This window comes from Miscanthus floridulus, chromosome 2 (assembly GCF_019320115.1).
Source record: "Miscanthus floridulus cultivar M001 chromosome 2, ASM1932011v1, whole genome shotgun sequence".
Taxonomy (NCBI): domain Eukaryota; kingdom Viridiplantae; phylum Streptophyta; class Magnoliopsida; order Poales; family Poaceae; genus Miscanthus; species Miscanthus floridulus.
This window is the reverse complement of record NC_089581.1, coordinates 107,735,626-107,742,288: the sequence shown is the minus strand read 5'-3', so window position 1 is coordinate 107,742,288 and position 6,663 is coordinate 107,735,626.

Genomic DNA, 6,663 nt, shown 5'->3' with positions numbered 1-6,663 from the left:
CTGCTCATTCATCTTGTTGACCAAATTAGAGCCCTTGGCCCAATGTACCTGCATTAAATGTTCCCTTTTGAAAGATTGATGAAAGTTTTTAGGAGGTATGTTAGGAACATATTCTAGCCAGAAGGGGGCATGGTTGAAGGATGGTCAACGGAGGAGGCCATTGAGTTCTGCACATATTATCTGGACATCAAAAGGGTCGGAGTTCCAGAATCTCATCATGAGGGAAGACTACATGGCAAAGGAATGATTGGGGAGAAATCTGTTATAGTAGACGACCCTGTTTCTTTCAAACAAGCATAGTTTGTTGTTGTCCAACAAGCCGAGGGTGTGATGCCATACATTGATGAGCATAGGCAATCGCTGCAAACTCTGTATCTGAGCAGGTCATAGGCTTGGCTAGATAAAAAACATAAGGATGAATTTGTCAACTCGTTGCGACGTCGCATGCTTGGAATAAAGTTGGGTAATCAATTGGATGCCTTAGCCAAGGGACCTTCGAGTACATATCTTAAGTACCAAGGGTATGAGATCAATGGATTCACATTTTACACAAAAAAGCAAGATGGAAAGAGCACATACCAAAATTGTGGTGTTCATTTTGATGCTCATGACAAAAACAACAACGTGCAGGTGACATACTATGGTTTCATAGAGGAGATATGGAAGCTAGCCTATGGTCCGTTGAAGGTAGCTCTTTTTCACTGCCAGTGGGTCCGGCTTGAGGAAATCAACACTGACAGCGAAGGGTTAACTACCATTGATTTCACTAAGACCGCATACAGAGATGACCCCTTCGTCCTTGCAAGAGATGTTATGCGAGTCTTCTATGCAAGGGACAACAAGACAAAAGGAAGGCTAAAAGTAGTCCTAGAAGGGAAAAGGAAGATTGTCGGTGTCGATGGAGTGACGGACGAAGAAGACTACAGGGGCTATCAGGAAATCCCTCCATTCGGGGCAAATGTACCCCTACCTATCATTCAAGAGGGTGACGATCCTGCTTACATATGGCTTGATCACAATGAGGCCCTCATTGTTGATGCACCTAAAGATAGTTAGATTATTGTTAACTATGTAATCATTATGCACATAACCATGAAGGATGTTTGATCCTGATGAAACTCCCATCTCCTCTCTCCACCTCGTTAATACCTTGCCAACTCAGTAAATATGCCGACGTATCATAGCAATTAATGAGAATGAAAGTTATTTAAAACTACCATTGAGATTGACCTTATTACTATTCAAACACTCGATTAGACACCAGACGTAACATTTCTAAACTTTAATATCTGAATTTAAACACTAGCTAAATATAAATATAAATACATATGTCTAGACTTCCGATAGAAGGACATTGGGGCGGCCATTCTCTTCCGAGCTACTACTAGTAGTGAGGGATCCACAGCTCCTCGGCGCCACTGGTCCCCAACTAGTTTGTAGTCCCTGCTCGCAATACTAGAAGGAGCCCAGCCCACAGTCGACATTGAGCAAAGGTGTAGTAGCTCCATTCCTCCTCCAACCTTCATTGATCATTGATGTATGTGCTCCTAGAGATATGAATGGGAATTCCTGTGGCTTGTGTGTTGATTGTTGAGTGATCCATTTACTTGATGCATGTACTGTTCTAGTCTCCAGATCAGGCCAAGATGAAGAGGAACACTAAGAAGGCCACGGAGAAAGAAGGTGCATAGAGAAAATTCATTTAATAATTTATAAAATTGAAACAAAAAATTTGGGCCACCTGGGACTTGAACACGGGTCTCGGGGGCTAAGTTGCGGAGTCTTAACCATTGAAGCAGTCGAAGGAATTCGAAAGGTAGGGAAATGTTATACTACTTAACCCCTAACTGGTACTGCCCCATCATTGCTGGTTTGAGGAATGGCCCGGCAGTGATGGTTCCTCATCACTATCGGTTTAGAATTACAACCGGTAGTGATGAGCAATTTCCCAAAGTCATTTAATAATTTATAAAATTGAAACAAAAAATTTGGGTCACCTGGGACTCAAACACGGGTCTCAGGGGCTAAGCTGCGGAGTCTTAACCGTTGAGCCAATCAGAGGTATTCGAAAGAAATGGAAAAGTTATCCTACTTAACCCCTTACTGCTACACCCACATCACTGCCGGTTTGAGGATTCACCTGACAGTGATATTTCCTCATCACTATCGGTTTAGAATTACAACTGACAGTGATGAGCAATTTCCCAAAGTCATTTAATAATTTATAAAATTGAAACAAAAAAAATTGTGCCACCTGGGACTCGAACACGGGTCTCGGGGGCTAAGTTGCGGAGTCTTAACCGTTGAGGCAGTTAGAGGAATTTGAAAGAAAGGGAAAAGTTATACTACTTAACCCCTAACTGGCTACAAATGCGGCAGGGCCCTTCACTGCCGGTTTAGGTTCTTCATAGTCGGTTGCTCGAACCGACACAGAAGGCTCCATTCACTATCGGTTTTTAAACTAAAACCGATAGTGATGTGTAGATGCTCCTCATATGCCAACAGTGCTCCCACTGATCACAATAGTTGGAACACTGCTCCCACTGATCACAATAGTTGGAACACTGCTCCCACCTACCCCGACAACTTTAGTTCAGAAATAAAAATGTACCACGACTGTTAGCCCCTATAAAATGGCCCTCGGTCAGGAGCAAGCCTCTCCATGCATGTTGGTTTTAGCTAGGCCTTATCAGCCATGATACAATATTTTCCTCTCACAACAAAGCACAGATATCATTATGCGTCGTAGTCCACCAAAATGGTGCACACAAGAGGTACTAGAAGAATGCTACTAAAGATAGAGCAACGCCGAAGATTGGAGATGCCACGAGGTTTACAGAGCCATCTGCTGTGGTGCGCATCTGGAAAAAGGCCATGTACAGACAAGACAGATTCATCGATGCCACCTTGTCATCTCCAACCGGTATAGCTCGTAGACCACCTCGGTGTTGTTGTTTGCCCCTAGTTGGTGCTAGAAGAATGCTATTGAGGTGGTTACATTATAATGTGTTGATACACATTGATTGTAACATTGACCTATACGCAAATAGGTCTTTGTTATCGTATATGGAATTTTAGTGTAAGGTATATGTTATCCTATATGTAATTTATTTCTAATATTTTTGTTATTTTTTGATGTATTTCATTACTATCTAAATAAATATATCATTGTTGTTAAAACTTTCCCACTGTACTATCTAAATAAATATATCCTTTACATATATGCATCTTCACTGTTGGTTCTACTTACAAACTGACAGTGATATTAACTATCACTGTCGGTTCTATTTAAAAGCCGGTAGTGATATTAATTTTCACTATCGGTTCTACTTAAAAACCGATAGTGATGTACATGCCCCCCCTATATAAAACAAACTGCCGGCCACATATATCGATCCCACCCACCCACGAACTCTCACAGTCTCATTTCTCACATTTCACTCTCACTTCTCAATAAATCCACTCTCTCTACGTGATTTGGTCATGGCTCCTGCATTTTTCAATGGTATTGATATGTTGTCTTCTCAAATATTCTATATATATTCATTTGATCTATATTTATATTCATGTTTCTTTGCTTTCTACATTTATATATATATTCTTATTCCTTGCATTAAATCTATATTTAATTATGTTGCCACATTTTACTTGGAAGAATTTTTTGTGCATATATTTTATGGTCATATTTTTTTGGTATTTTTATCGATCAGGTGGTGTGAACAACAGACCTCCCCCACCACAAGAACCAGGTTTCCACCCTAGCGATGAGCCATTCGCTCCTAATGTGGCCATTCCATGGTTCCCTGTTCCAGCTATTGTATGAAATATTTTCCAACATCTTTTGTTTTTTGATGCTAACAAATAAGTGTAATTAGTTTAATATCATTGTTGCATACATATATATTACATACTATATCCCCAATAGATTGGCTGCGAACAGCACTTAGCTCGTTCTTTATCTCGAACATTGTCGAGAACATGGCATCTAATGCAAGTGGTCGACTATGGACGTGTGAACTCAGTTTTTCCATCCCTTTGAGGGCTGCAAATCATCAGAACCATATCCACGAGACGGGAAGACAGAGCCTAGACATGATAAGTGCTCAATTCAGTGTCGTGCGTATCTGTTTAGAGGCACTTCGACGTGTTTGCTATGATGTGCCTGATTTCTCGCACTTCAAGGCACTTGCTTTGAATGCTGGTGATATCCCTGTCCCGCAAGCAAGCGAATGGTTTGCGAGCTACAATCGTGCGGATGTGGTAAAATGGTCACTTATATCTGAGTCGTGGTTATTTATTGTTTATTATTGTAATAACATTCTCTAATTTTTTTTCTTTTTCTCCGCATATAGATTGTGCTCCAGGACCTTGCCTATGCTGCATGTGGCTTGTGGGTCGTTTTAGACCAAGCTACGGAGCAACTCGGGTACGGTTGGGACTTCTACAATGGTAACCTCAGCTAGCTCACTATAGAAGGACGCCAGTACTGCATAAGGATTACTAACAGGGGCAGTGATCGTTCAGTAGGTTATATCTATGGCCGACCATTCTTTCGGTATTGTGAGGCACAAGAGAGTGCACTCATATGGGCATTGGACATCATCGATACAAGCGGATACATAATCCATGACATCAATTACCATATATGGCTATAGAGGCATGTTAGTGTGCGTGGCCCGATCGAACCCGGCAGTGATTCTGATGATAATGAATGTTTATTAGGTTGTTTTCAAGGTCGTAGTTTAATTGGGTTCTAATTTTAATTTGTACGGCTTTATGTGTTTAATTATTGTCATGCATGTAATTCATCTAACATTTGTTGGGCAACTAGAAATATACATTCTGGTGTCGTGTTCGTCTCAAACTTTTTCTTAGGCTTCCACGTGCCACATGTGAAGGAAACACCTAGTTTGAGATTTTTTGGAGTTGGTTTGCTACTTTCTGAGGTTTAATTGAATTTTCGTGCGATGACACCGTTTAATTATAGGTTGAACTAAGTCTACCCACGAAAAGATCTGAAATGGTGCCAAACTTTTACACATGCTCTAATGTGCCCTAGGGATAAGAATTTTGTGAAGGTGGATGACTAAATCTATTGGGTCCAAGATGAAATTCACCCTCTTTTTGTCTCATTCGGCATATAGAAAAATATATGTACATGCTTGCCAAAAAAGTTTCAAGCCATTTTGATATAGACAGAGTATACATGCTTCACAGAGGTACATGTGTCTTTTCATCGAACCATGACTATACACATAGGTTATCAAGGTTTCTGTGGTTCATAGGCATTCCGGTGTTGCATTCATCTCAAACTTTTTCTTAGGCTTGCACGTTCCACGTGTGAAGGAAACACCAAGTTTGAGATTTTCCGAAGATGGTTTGCTACTTTCTATGGTTTAATTGAATTTCCGCACGACGACACCATTTAATTATAGGTTGAACTGAGTCTACCCACAAAAAGATTCAGAATGGTGCCAAACTTTTACATAGGCTCTAATGTGCCCTAGGGATAAGAATTTTGTGGAGATGGATGAAAAAATCTATTGGGTCCAAGATGAAATTCACCCTCTTTTGTCTCATTCGGCACAGAGAAAAATATAATAAATAAAAAAACTGATCAAAAAAACCTAAGATCCTATGTGGGGTCTTAATTTAGGTGTACATGCTTGCCAAAAAAAAATTCAAACCATTTCAACATAGGCGGAGTATACATGCTTCATAGAGGTACATGTGTCCTTTCATCGAACCATGACTATACACATAAGTTATCAAGGTTTCTATGGTTCATACGCATCCTGGTGTCATATTGGTCTTAAACTTTTTCTTAGGCTTGCACGTGCCACGTGTGAAGGAAACACCTAGCTTAGGATTTTCTAAAGATGATTTGCTACTTTCTGAGGTTTAATTGAATTTCCGTGCGACGACACCGATTAATTATAGGTTGAACTGAGTCTATCCACGAAAAGATCCAGAATGGTGCCAAACTTTTACACAAGCTCTAATGTGCCCTAGGGATAAGAATTTTGTGGAGGTGGATAAAAAAATCTATTGGGTCCAAGATGAAATTCACCCTCTTTTGTCTCATTCAGCACACAGAAAAATATAATAAATAAAAAACTAATTAGAAAAACCTAAGATCATGTGTGGGGTCTTAATTTGGGTGTACAAGCTTGCCAAAAAAATTTCAAGCCATTTCGACATAGGAATACATATGCTTCTATTTATTCAGTATATAGAAGAAATTTTTAATACATATATATAAACATCATTGTCGATTTCAAAAAACCGGCATTGATGAGAATAAACTGACAGTGATGCTGGTTATCACTGTCGGTTTATTTTGAAAACCGACAGTGATATATAAAAAATAAAAAAAAAATTGTGCCAGCCCTCGGGTCTCAGGCTACAGAATTTAGAGGACTGAGGACTATCAATACTATGTTCTATAAGGACATAGGTGGAGGGGTAAGGCACCTTTGGTTGCTTTGAGCACAGATGGGATGAATCTTTTCGATCAGGTTAGAAGCAATCATAGCACCTAGCCAGTGATGCTTTGTATATACAACCTTCCACCTTGGGTCTGTATGAAGCGGTCGTACATCTAGATGCCACTACTGATCCAAGGGCCAAGACAACCTAGGAATAACATCGATGTGTTTCTGG